At 45.0% G+C, this 12,985-nt stretch overlaps 3 non-coding genes across 3 annotated transcripts; 2 read left to right on the top strand and 1 right to left on the bottom strand.

Annotated features, from left to right (window-relative positions):
- Positions 1 to 2,073: 2,073 nt before the first annotated feature.
- On the bottom strand, positions 2,074 to 2,145 carry TRNAQ-CUG (transfer RNA glutamine (anticodon CUG)). Its single transcript has one exon. It is a non-coding gene; the product is annotated as a tRNA-Gln (tRNA).
- A 6,760-nt stretch (positions 2,146 to 8,905) lies between these two features.
- Positions 8,906 to 8,989, top strand: TRNAL-CAG (transfer RNA leucine (anticodon CAG)). Its single transcript has one exon. It is a non-coding gene; the product is annotated as a tRNA-Leu (tRNA).
- Positions 8,990 to 9,685: 696 nt separating this feature from the next.
- TRNAL-CAG (transfer RNA leucine (anticodon CAG)) lies at positions 9,686 to 9,769 on the top strand. Its single transcript has one exon. It is a non-coding gene; the product is annotated as a tRNA-Leu (tRNA).
- Positions 9,770 to 12,985: the final 3,216 nt, after the last annotated feature.

Genomic DNA, 12,985 nt, shown 5'->3' on the forward strand with positions numbered 1-12,985 from the left:
AGCTGTGCGATACTGGAGACCTGACAAGCGAGCCGGCTCCAGGACCGGCGCGCTTTTGAAGTTCTCCACGTGGACTCTCACTGACAAAACAAGCACGCTATTGGTCAAGAGCTATCTGCTATTAGAACAAACTCTCGAGTGGAACCCTAAGTGCCAGAGGATGAGAAGAAGACCTAAGATGACATGGAGGACATCAGTGGAGATATAAAGTGAGCAGCTTGGGGAAAGCTGAAACACATGGCACAGCACAGAACCACATAGAGAAACCTTTTCTCGGTCCTATGCTCCTCAGCAAGAGTTGAAGGAATTAAGTCAAGCAAGTCATCTCCTACTGGTCCACCTAAAGTGACTAGTTACTCTCTGGGGATTGCATTGCTTAAAGTTTGAGTCGCCGGTCTTAACGAGAAAACTGAGAGAACCCTCAGTAAACATCATTTCGTCTGCACATTACTTTAGTGATTCCTCATTGTGAAATTACGTCCGACAACTGATCTGTGCTCGTGACAGTGCAGTAAACATTAGCCGTAACATGCCCCGCCTCTCTTAGGTGAAGAGGGGTGATTCCCCAGAAGCTATGTGCTGAGGACCAGGGATCCAGTATTGAGTCTGCCATTGCTTCGCTTACTTGTGACAGGCTCCTCCCGTTCATCTTTCCAATACGACCTCTCTCGGGTAACTGTTGTTACCTTCTGATCCCGACTTTATTAGGTTTGGAAAGCCGGGCTAAGTGGCTCAGACGGTTTGGTCGCTGGCCTTCTGACCCCAACTTGGCAGGTCGATACTGGCTCAGTCTGGTGGTATTTGAAGGTGCTCCAATACGTCAGCTTCGTATCGGAAGATTTATTGGCACGTAGAAGAACTCCCGCGGGTCAAATTCTGACACCTCGGCGTCTCCGAAAACCGTAAGAAAGTAGTTAGTGGGACGTAAATACAATACCATTATTATGATTAGGTTTGGAAAGTCAGGATAAACTTTCATTGTGACACCCTTCGTAGATCTACCTTTTCTTTCCCGACGCCTTCGTTCTTAAGAGGGATCGATATAGTGCCAGACTCTGAAGGTACCTCCTATATCTACGGTACCCCATACGTGTCGTAAACGGTCATCCCAGTGCTCTCAACTTGCGAGCGTATGTTCGTGACCACAGGGCACTTACCTAATTCTGGTATTGCTTCCACTTGCTATTGACAGGCTCCTCACTTTAATATTTCCTATTCGAGCTTCCTTGGTCAACACTCGTTGTTTTCCGGTCCCGAAGGTATTAGGTTTACGAGGCAATAGAGTGTCTTTCATTTACACGCCATCGTGGCCCATGTCTTTTGTTGTATAGATAAGAGATGATTTCGTTTATTTGGGAACACTCTTCACTATGTTCACTAATTATTCTTGCTGTCTTTGACCAGGCTTTAATAATAATAATTAAAAAAACACTCTTGAAATAGTTCCTACTGTCGAATGACAATCTACCTGAATATGCACATTTAACTAACAACATGCATGAGCTGGTTCATCTATTACAGAATTCATTAACAAACTGCCTATATAAATATTTACAAATTCTTTACGTTGCCTGAACACAATGCAAATGAATGTTTCTGAAGGCTGTTGTCTAGAATATACATTCTGAGAGCAAGAAAGGACACAGCCGAAAACTACATGAATACTACAAGCAGGTGAGGTGGCCTGGGCGAGGTAATGATCATCCTTCCCAGTTGTATCCCCCGACCCAAGGTCTCATGCTCCACGATCCCTCGCCGAGTCTAGGTGAAAACCAACCCTGGAAGGTAAACGGATTAAGAAAGGAAGAATATTACAAGAACTATTGCAATATAACACAAAATACGCAGTGTTATTTATGTCCCAAGGAACAAATATAGTACAATAGTCAGAATTGTAGCCATCTTACAATGAATGTTAAGAAAGTAAGGGAACTCACTCGCGCCATCTTGTACGCTTCACACTACAGGATATGCTTTCAGCTTCACTTGGTGGATCACTGTGCCAACGTTACGTAATGCATGTCAAAGCATTGGAAAATTAAGAAACGAGTAGAATCTAAATGTTAAAATTTCAGGTCCCACCGAGATTTGAACTCGGATCGCTGGATTCAGAGTCCAGAGTGCTAACCATTACACCATGGGACCACACGACCCGGCCAGCTCCTTCTAAGCACACGAATACTATTTGTTGACACATCTGTTACACTATAGACCAGGGCCCCTCAAACGCCCAAAATCTCACGCATGCAAACAGCGGCGCAGAGTTCCTGTGCACAGTGCAATGGTCCCGCTCGGCTCGGCTCGGACCAAATATTCATCTCTGGACTACTCGGCTAAGCTCGGCTCAACTCGGCTCGGATTTGGAGCGCTACGGAGCAAATGAGGAAGAGGGAGACAGGCGGAGCGAGCGAGAAAGGCATGGAAAAAGAGAGAGAGAGAGAGACAGCGCTATTGCTCCAAATCGAGTAGTGGGGGTCTGCACTCTGGTCAACCAAGCGAAGTCGTCTTTTGCTCCGTGCACCGTGCATGCACCAGGCGCATGCACCCTGAGAGGCCCTGCTATAGACCTTCAGAAAGTTGGAGCATCGACTGAATACCTTCCAACATCGAGTTATAATGGGAATGATATGTTTGAGAGATGTGTTATCTTAAGATTTGTTGACAATGCGGTTGATGACTTAGGAATCTTGTGAAAGAAAGAGTTGTTCGATAGTGGTAGTTCGAGCTCTGAGCGTGTCGTGTAATAATAATAATAATAGAGCCTAATAATAATAATAATAATAATAATAATAATAACAATAATAGGGGTACGAGGGCTGGAACGAGGTCCACTCAGCCTCGGGAGGTCAACTGAGTAGAGCTGGGTTCGATTCCCACCTCAGCCATCCTGGGAGTGGTTTTCCGTGGTTTGCCACTTCTCCTCTAGGCAATTGCCGGGATGGTACCTAACTTAAGGCCACGGCCGCTTAATTCCCTCTTCCTTGCCTATCCTTTCCAATCTTCCCATCCCGCACCAAGGCCCCTGTTCATCATAGCAGGTGAGGCCGCCCTGGCGACGTACTGGTCATTCTCCCCAGTTGTGGCCCCCGACCTAATGTCACACGCTCCAGGACACTGCCGTTGAGGTGGTAGAGGTGGGATCCCTCGCTGAGTCCGAGGGTAAAACCAACCCTAGAGCGTAAGCGAATTAAGAACGAAAGAACTGCTCAAGCTGGTTCGACGTGTGCGTGTACGTACCTACAAAACATAAGTCAGGAGCGGTTTGACATACAGTGTACCTGTACGGACTAGGCTAGCGATGAATAGGTGTACACCTGCGTGCCATCTGTTGGTTGTAAACGTGAACTTTTAGCACGGCTCGCAGCACAGTGTATCATTCTATGCAGGGGAGTATCTTCTACCGTAATGCGGCATTTTATTGGCGTAAAAAGAACTCGTTTCTTCAACGTCAATTGTTGTTAACAACATGGCGGCGTCCTCGCAGGGTCTGTATTTAGCCTACCTAATGCATCTCTCGATCGCATATTAGGTGAAAGTAGTGATGAGAATAATCCGAGTGATAGTGAAAGTGTTTGTGATGATGATTATTCACAGCAGGAAATTACGTGTGATGTACATAATGACAGTAATATAAGTGAATGCTCACCCGAATGGTCATCGACACCTCTTGATTCGAATTGTATTCCAACCAGAAGGTAATTAGGCATTTAATCACTTTGCATGCCACCTTTTAGTATCTAGATGCAATATCTGCATGATATGAACTGTATATCCACTTATTTTGAACAAAATAAGACAAGTCGTTTAGAAGTTATAGCAATCTTTGTGACAGCATGTAAAATTATATTTTTCTAAAATTTATTACCCTTGTAGGGTAAAACTTGGCCAACTTTTAATACCGGCTTGAAGGGTTAATCAATCTAAGTAGCCGTTCAAGCGTTCTCTGTCCAAAGTTTATGATTTGCTCAATACTTCTATCGCCTACACACCATCAGCGTTTTTTTGATTTGCACATGGCGGTTTTCAACTCAAGCATGAGTTTCCTTTCAAGCATAAGTTTTCCATTTTGAGAATTGACATTTCAGACACATTGTTTTGCATCTCCACCAATATCCTTGGGGTGTTTTGAACCAATATCCTTGGGGTGTTTTGAAGCTTGTCAAGTCTTCACCGTTTTTCAAATATTCCGTCAGCTTTGCGTATCTTACGTCTATCATGACTATTATCCCTGGTTTAAATCCTGTCTTCGGCATCGTGAATTGTTAAAAAATATTGGTATCAATTTAGGAGAGACTTGTCATCCCTACTGCCCAAGTTCCTCTCCTTTGAGGTTGAACAAGAGTGACCACTTCGAGGGTGATCTTGGAGGTTCGTGTTGCCACCTCTGAAATTCTTCACCCATCTCCTAACACTGCTAACACCTATGCATACATTTGGAAATGTACGTTGAAGTATGAAGTGAATTTCAGCAATGTGAGTAATATCTTCTGCGACAAGGAAATCAATCATAGCATGGTGCTAAAGACAATCCTCGCTGTCAGACTTTCGTAACAACTACATGTGACACGTGATCGAAGATAATGACGTCACAGTACCTTATCCCTTTCACTACCAATTTTATTTTTTAATAAATTAGGTTATTTCTTTGCATTTACTGGTCAACGAACTCCTAATTAGTATATAATTTCAATATCTAATTAATATCTGATACGTTGTGCCTCTGAGAGGGGTGGGACGTATGTGTCCCACTGGTATTTATGTGTGGGACATATATGTCCCAGTTATATATTTTGAAAGATGCCAACCCTTATTTATAATACCATTATTTATAAGAATATGAAATAAAAAGTATGGTACACAGAATACTAAATAGCCAAACTTAAAACGATGGTATATAAGATCAAATTATTAGGTTTAGAACACTTCACATGTAGGTTAGATTAGGTGCAACAGATCAAGTGTGATAAGGTGCAAAGTAGTCCTTGCACAGAGGAAGCTCGCACATTGTACAGAGAGTTTTGGTTCTTGTATTTTTCTTCAGCTTTGAGCACCTCACACATCGCCTTCTGGTGTTGCCTTCCACCGGCAACTGACCTCCAACATTCAACATCAATTATGATGCCGAGGTAGGTCGCCCAGATATCCTGTTCCTTTTTACTGTTTCATTTGCTTTGCCAACAGCCATCATTTGTTCTGCAAGGGGAATAATGTACTCCAGCAACGGAATCTTTATATGCTTGGTTTCTTGATACAAAATCCAAGAATTGACAACGGCCATCATGAGGACCTTGAAGAAAACCTTTCTCCACAACTTTTGAGATTTTCTATCAAAATCTTATGTTCCAACTTTCCGCTCTGAGAGATCTACACTTCCAATAATTTCATTGTAGAATGATGTTGATTCTAGGCAGGGAACTACTTCTCTACTTCCACATGTCTTCTTTTTTAGCACTTCGACTTCGTTTGTCACATGGCAGTTGCTAAGTACCACCAATTCTTTAGAATCCTGCCATCTTGCAGCAAGCGTTCCAGAAGCATTAGCCAAATACTGACATTGGCTCCTGTCCAACTTTCCCTGCAATTGTTGTTTTTGTCCGCTTCTGAGACAGTACCACCATCCAAACCTGCCGAATCATTGTCACTAGGCACGTAATTTACATCCGCAACATTATCAGAGCCGAAGTCCAAATCTGACGCTGGATCTTCTTCATTTGTCCCTAAAAACTCTGCCAGTTGGTTGTCATTCGAAAAGACATCCTCCCTATGCCGTCGTTTTGAAGTCATCTTAGCTACTATAAACAAAATCTATTTCGTAAACCAGGTTATAAAATACCACTGGGACTATTTGTCCCAACGAAAGCTACCAATGGGTTATATGTGTCCCATTGTAAAGAAATTAGATATAACATTGCACTAACCTGATATAATATTACGTAATATTATTATCGTTATGAGCACCTGAGTGTGTTACACAATGATCGCAATAATGTAACCTCTGAGAACTGGCGCGAAAACAGTGACCCGTATCGATAATCTCCCGTTCTATGAACAAAACTTAGAATAAGTGCCATCCGTTGGAAATTTATGGCAATGCTAAAGCTAACAAATCTATAGATAACCATTGGGACACTGTCCTGTGCTATTATAATTGAATTAAATCCCAATAGTATTGCTTGATGCCCTTGCGGGACCTATATGTCCCAGTGGGAGTGAAAGGGTTATTGTGTTGTGTAAAGGCTGTGGATTGCGATGATGCTTTTGGTAAGGGCTAGTTTTTAAGTTTTGGCAACTATTGTATTTATTGATACATAACATGGTTCCAAGTTCCATAGGCCTTCGACATAGTCATCAGCGTTGTGTACCTACAACGTGTTTCTTGCGATGCGAAAGCCATTGGATCCCGTTGGTAAACTTCAGTCTGTCGATGTCCGACTCGTTGGCTGAATTGTCAGCGTACTGACCTTCGGTTCAGAGGGTCCCGGATTCGATTCCCGGCCGGGTCGGGGATTTTAACCTTCATTGGTTAATTCCAATGGTCCGGGGGCTGGGTGTTTGTGCTGTCCCCAACATCCCTGCAACTCACATACCACACACAACACTATCCTCCACCACAACAACACGCAGTTGCCTACACATGGCAGATGCCGCCCACCCTCATCGGAGGGTCTGCCTTACAAGGGCTGCACTCGGCTAGAAATAGCCACACGAAATTATTATAGTCTGTCGATGGTGCGAAGAGAGCGGTCGGTGGGCTGCAAAACATCTTCAATTGTACGGAAGCGCTTCCCGTGCCGTGGCTGCTTGATATTAGGGATTACATCGAAGTCACAGGCAATTAAGACCGGAAAGTATGGGAGTGATGGAGCACTCCTAGCGATTGAACAATTCAGACACAACACCTGCTGTGTGCGCCACAGCATTGTCATGTAGAAAGATGGGTAGGTTATCCATCAAGTGTCGCCGTTTTCTTTTCAGAGCTGCTCGCAGATTGTTTTGCAAGAAGCCACACTGACGGTCTGCCGTGGAGGAGCGGTATGTTTTAAGATCCCATCCGATGCATCTCCACTCCTGCGGACACAGTCTGGTATATGTTCGTCATTTAGTGTGGGCGACCAGATCGAGACATGTCCAACACACGTTGGCGTCCTTGGTGCAACATCTAGCACACTGGATTTTTAAATAGCTTCTCTGTTCATGCTTGGAAAACATGGCGACTGTCTTTCGCGAGCGCTTGCTCACAACTGCTCAACTTCACCTGGCCGCTGTAAACGGACGTGGAAGGGTGAAGGCATATGCTCCGGGGAAGACGACGCAGGAGAGCAAACTTTGGTAAGATTAACAGAGCCCGACACCGTTGCACGGCTGTATTGGATCATGGTTGCAAAAACTTAAAAAAACCAACCTATGATTATGATTTATTAAAAATACCTTCTCATTAACTGTAGTGTTACCTTCACATTTGCCTCATTCTGTTTCTCAGGGTCTGAAGAGTTTTCTTGCAGTCTCAAGCGATGTTTCTGGAGTTGAAATTTACCAAAGACAAAGTTTATGTTCTGGTGGATGGCCCTGCGTAGGGGCTGCATTTACAATGATGTGGCACTGAACGATCTCGACGTTGGCTGTCGGTGGAGCTGACATGACGTTGATGTCTGTTCTGATGAAGATAACATCGCCATAGTGGTCGGCGGTTTCCCAGGACCAGATCCAACCCAGCCACACATGGTCCAGTTGTCTCTGAGAGACTTCTGGACTAAAGGGATGTCATTTGCATGTTTCCTAAAAAATGAGACACAATTCTGTCTTTGTCATGAAACATCATCATCATCATCATCTGTTTACCCTCCAGGTTCGGCTTTTCCCTCGGACTCAGCGAGGGATCCCACCTCTACCGCCTCAAGGGCAGTGTCCTGGAGCTTCAGACTCGTGGTCGGGGATACAACTGGGGAGAATGACCAGTACCTCGCCCAGGCGGCCTCACCTGCTATGCTGAACAGGGGCCTTGTGGAGGGATGGGAAGATTGGAAGGGATAGGCAAGGAAGAGGGAAGGAAGCGGCCGTGGCCTTATGTTAGGTACCATTCCGGCATTCGCCTGGAGGAGAAGTGGGAAACCACGGAAAACCACTTCCAGGATGGCTGAGGTGGGAATCGAACCCACCGCTACTCAGTTGACCTCCCGAGGCTGAGTGGACCCCGTTCCAGCCCTCATACCACTTTTCAAATTTCGTGGCAGAGCCGGGAATCGAACCCGGGCCTCCGGGGGTGGCAGCTAATCACGCTAACCACTACACCACAGAGGCGGCCCATGAAACATGCCTTCGATTTTATCGCCAGGAGCCTTGAAAAAGGCTACCGTATTGCGTTCATTTTTGTAATATATATTTTAACTCGTAATTCCAGCTTGTCCGCCTCTGTGATGTAGAGGTTAGTGTGATTAACTACATCCCCGGACATCCGCGTTCAATTCCCGGTTCTGCCAAAAAATTTGAAAAGTGGTACGAAGACTGAAAAGGGGTCCACTCAACCTCGGGAAGTCAGCGGAGTAGAAGGGGGTTCGATTCCCACCTCAGCCATCCTCGAAGTGGTTTTCCGTGGTTTCCCAATTCTTCTCCAGGAAAATACCGGGATGGCACCTAACGTAAGGCCACGGCCATTTCCTTCCCTCTTCCGTGTCTATCCTCTCCAATCTATCCATCCCCCCACAAAGCCCCTGTTCAGCACAACAGGTGAGGCCACCTGGGGGAGGTGCTGGTTATCCTCCCCAGTTGTATCACCGACCAAATATCTTAAGCTCCATGATTTGAAAAGAGTTGAGCATGGGCTTTACTTATTTTAGGTAGCATTTGTATGGAATACAACACTGGAAAGAATTCCATTACATTAACACGTACGGATCGCTGACAACGTGTCAGGATGGCCGAGCGGTCTAAGGCGCTGCGTTCAGGTCGCAGTCCACATCCGTGGGCGTGGGTTCGAATCCCACTCCTGACATCCGTTCTATTTATTTAGGATCACTGTCTCGCACTGCAGGAGTGTGATTACTGAAGGTTGAAGCAATCACGACATCTCATAACGGATGTACGTTCACAAATATTAATTTTCTCTCATGACCTTTGACGGCGATTCTTTGCTCTGAAGGTGGGAAATGGAGTGATTTTTCCGGTTACTTTTGTGTTTGTTCAAGCCACCCTGATTCATTCTGGGTAATAATATGGCGTGCTGAGTGCCTTAGAGGCCCGGATTCGATTCCCGGGTCTGTCACAAAATTTGAAAAGCGGTACGAGGGCTGGAACGGGGTCCACTCAGCCTTTGGAGGTCAACTGAGTACAGGTGAATTCGATTCCCACCTCAGCCATCCTCGAAGTGGTTTTCCGTGGTTTCCCAATTCTTCTCCAGGAAAATACCGGGATGGCACCTAACGTAAGGCCACGGCCGTTTCCTTCCCTCTTCAGTGTCTATCCTCTCCAATCTTTCCATCCCCCAACAAAGCCCCTGTTCAGCACAGCAGGTGAGGCCACCTGGGCGAGGTGCTGGTCATCCTCCCCAATTGTATCACCGACCAAATATCTTAAGCTCCATGATTTGAAAAGAGTCGAGCATGGGCTTATTTTAGGTAGCATTTGTATGGAATACAACATTGCAAAGAATTCCATTACATTAACACGTACGGATCGCTGACAACGACGAGTCAGGGTGGCCGAGCGGTCTAAGGCGCTGCGTTCAGGTCGCAGTCCACATCTGTGGGCGTGGGTTCGAATCCCACTCCTGACATCCGTTTTATTTATTTAGGATCACTGTCTCGCAATGCAGGAGTGTGATTACTGTAGGTTGAAGCAATCACGACATCTCATAACGGATGTACGTTCACAAATATTCATTTTCCCTCATGACCTTTGACGGCGATTCTTTGCTCTGAAGGTGGGAAATGGAGTGATTTTCCGGTTACTATTGTGTTTGTTCAGGCCACCCTGATTCATTCTGGGTAATAATATGGCGTGATGAGTGCCTCAGACATGATTAGCACCACCCTTGGAGGCCCGGGTTCGATTCCCGGCTCTGCCACGAAATTTGAAAAAAGGTACGAGGGCTGGAACGGGGCCGCGATGAAACATAAATTAAGGTCACGGCCGTTTCCTTCCTCCTTCATTGTCTATCCCTTCCAATCTTCCAATCCCCCACAAGACCCCTGTTCAGCAGAGCAAGTGAGGCCGCCTGGGCGAAGTACTGGTCCTCTTCTCCAGTTGTATCCTTCGATCCGATGTCTGACGCTCTAGGACACTGCCCTCGAGGCGCTAGAGGTGGGATCCCTCGCTGAGTCCGAGGGAAAACCAATCATGGAGGGTAAACAGATTAAGAAAGAAAGAAAGAAAGAAAGAAAGAAAGAAAGAAAGAAAGAAAGAGTGCCTCAGATCGTCCTATGGGCGGAGGCGGTAGAATATCTTCCACTGTGTCCCCTGTACGTCGTAAGAGACGACTAAAAGGCGCACAAGGGTCTCTTTACTTGGGAGCGTGGGTTGACGACGGAGGGGAATTTAGCTGAGGCCTGACATTGGCTCCACTTACTTGTGTCAGGCTCCTCTCTTTCATCTTTTTAATCTGACATTCCTCGGCCAAGTCTTGGTCTTTTCCGACTCCGACGGTATTACGGTATTTGCGGCCTATAGCCTCTTTCATTTACTCGACTTCCGTGGCCCTTGTCTTTCTTTGGCTGATAAGTTCATTAATTTTTCGAATTGCCGGACCCCTTCAAATGTTTCTCTCCGATTAGTGTTAACAGAGGATGGTTGCCCAGCTGTACATCCTGTTAGAACAATAATCAGCACCAGCACCTGAGTACCTCAGAGGGTAAAGCACAAGGATTCTTGGCACAAGATGGCGGGTTCGATTCTCTCTCTGCACAGTGATATCTGGAATAGCTCATATACAGCAGCGTTGTATCGGTAGATTTATTACCACGCAAAAAAAAAAAGAGAGAAAACCTTCTGTGGTAATAATGTCTAGCACGTTGAAATCTGCCGGGATGGTACCTAACTTAAGGCCACGGCCGCTTCCTTCCCTCTTCCTTGTCTATCCCTTCCAATCTTCCCATCCCTCCACAAGGCCCCTGTTCAGCATAGCAGGTGAGGCCGCCTGGGCGAGGTACTGGTCATACTCCCCAGTTGTATCCCCCAACCAAGAGTCTGAAGCTCCAGGACACTGCCCTAGAGGCGGTAGAGGTTGGATCCCTCGCTAAGTCCGAGGGAAAAACCGAACCTGGAGGGTAAACAGATGATGATGATGACGTTGAAATCTATGAGTATCGTAAAAGTAGTTAGGGTACGTATAAACGAAAATATTTAGAAATGACATCAAAAGTTACGACCCCTTCTAACATTGTTCAACGAATGCCAAAGGCACATATTATTTAATTAATTAATTAATTAATTAATTAATTAATTAATTAATTTATTTATTTATTTATTTATTTATTTATTTATTTATTTATTTACTCTTCTTAATTTGTTTACCCTCCAGGGTCGGTTTTTCCCCCGGACTCAGCGAGGGATCCCACCTCAACCGCCTCAAGGGCAGTGTCCTGGAGCTTCAGACTCTGGGTCGGGTGATACAACCGAGGAGGGTGACCAGTACCTCGCCCGGGCGGCCTCACCTGCTATGCTGAACAGCGGCGTTGCGGTGGGGAATGGAAAGATTGGAAGGGGTAGATAAGGAAGAGAGAAGGAAGTGGCCGTGGCCTTAAGGTAGGTACCATGCTTGCATCTGCCTGGAGGAGAAGTGGCAAACCACGGAAAACCACTTCAAGGATGGCTGAGGTGGGAATCGAACACACCTCTACTCAGTTCTCCCGAGGCACAGTAACCACTACACCACAGAGGCGGACATTTATTTATTTATTTATTTATTTATTTATTTATTTATTTATTTATTTATTTATTTATTTATTTATTTATTTATTTATTTATTTAATATGTTTATCGTCCAGGGTTATTTCTTTTTTTCTCGGACTCAGCGAGGGACCGGGCCTCTACCGCCTTGGGAGCGTAAAACATTTGGTCGGGGATACAACTGGGCAATATGACCAGTACCTCGCCCAGGCTGTCTCATCTGCTATCCTGAACACGTGCCTTGTTGGGGATGGGAAGATGGGAAGGGATAGGCAAGCGGCCGTGGCCTTACGTTAAGTACCATCCCGGCATGTGCATGGAGAAGAACTGGAACACCTATGAAAATCCCTTCGAAGATGAGTGAGGTGGGAATCGAACCTCCACTACTCAGTTGACCTCTTGAAGCTGAGTGCACTCCGTTCCAGTTCTCGTATCACTTTTCAAATTTCGTGGCAGAGCCGAGAATCAAAGGCGATTCCCTGGGGTGGCAACAGTGGCGAAAGGTGAACTAAGTAAGGCGGTAGACAGAGACTTTTTATTTAAACTATTTTAATCATATTATTATATGGACTTTTGTTTTCGACGCATGCAGATCTGTATTCAATATTATATTAATCTCTGAAACTAAGACAAACCCTGTAACAACCTATAACCCTACGCGCAGTTGCTTAATTTTAAAATATAGGCAGCGGGAGTTGTATTATAAAAAAACTTTCTTTTACATAAAAAATAGCAATATATTTCATTGTTACGTACATTTAATGAGAGAAATAAGAAAATAATAGTTTTTCGTACAAGTCACCTTAAACAATATTCTTGTAAATGAGTTCAATCCGCCTGCCTTTCATTTCAGCAAATATATCTGTAACTCTCACCTTGAAGTCAGGTGTCTTGCTAAGATTCCACAGCAGTTGCTTCTCTATAGCTAGAGCTCCCAAGTTAGGCAGTCTCTGTTTGGTCATCGAATTCCTTAAATACGTTTTAATTCGTTTGAAGGCACTCATAGCGCGTTCACTAGAAACGGACTTTAACGGAATATACAGCATCAAGTTAAGCAATTTTGTTATTTCCGTATGCATACTCTGGAGTTCGTTGAATGAAAGCC

The sequence above is a fragment of the Anabrus simplex genome, chromosome 4 (genome assembly GCF_040414725.1).
Source record: "Anabrus simplex isolate iqAnaSimp1 chromosome 4, ASM4041472v1, whole genome shotgun sequence".
NCBI classification, from domain to species: Eukaryota; Metazoa; Arthropoda; class Insecta; order Orthoptera; family Tettigoniidae; genus Anabrus; species Anabrus simplex.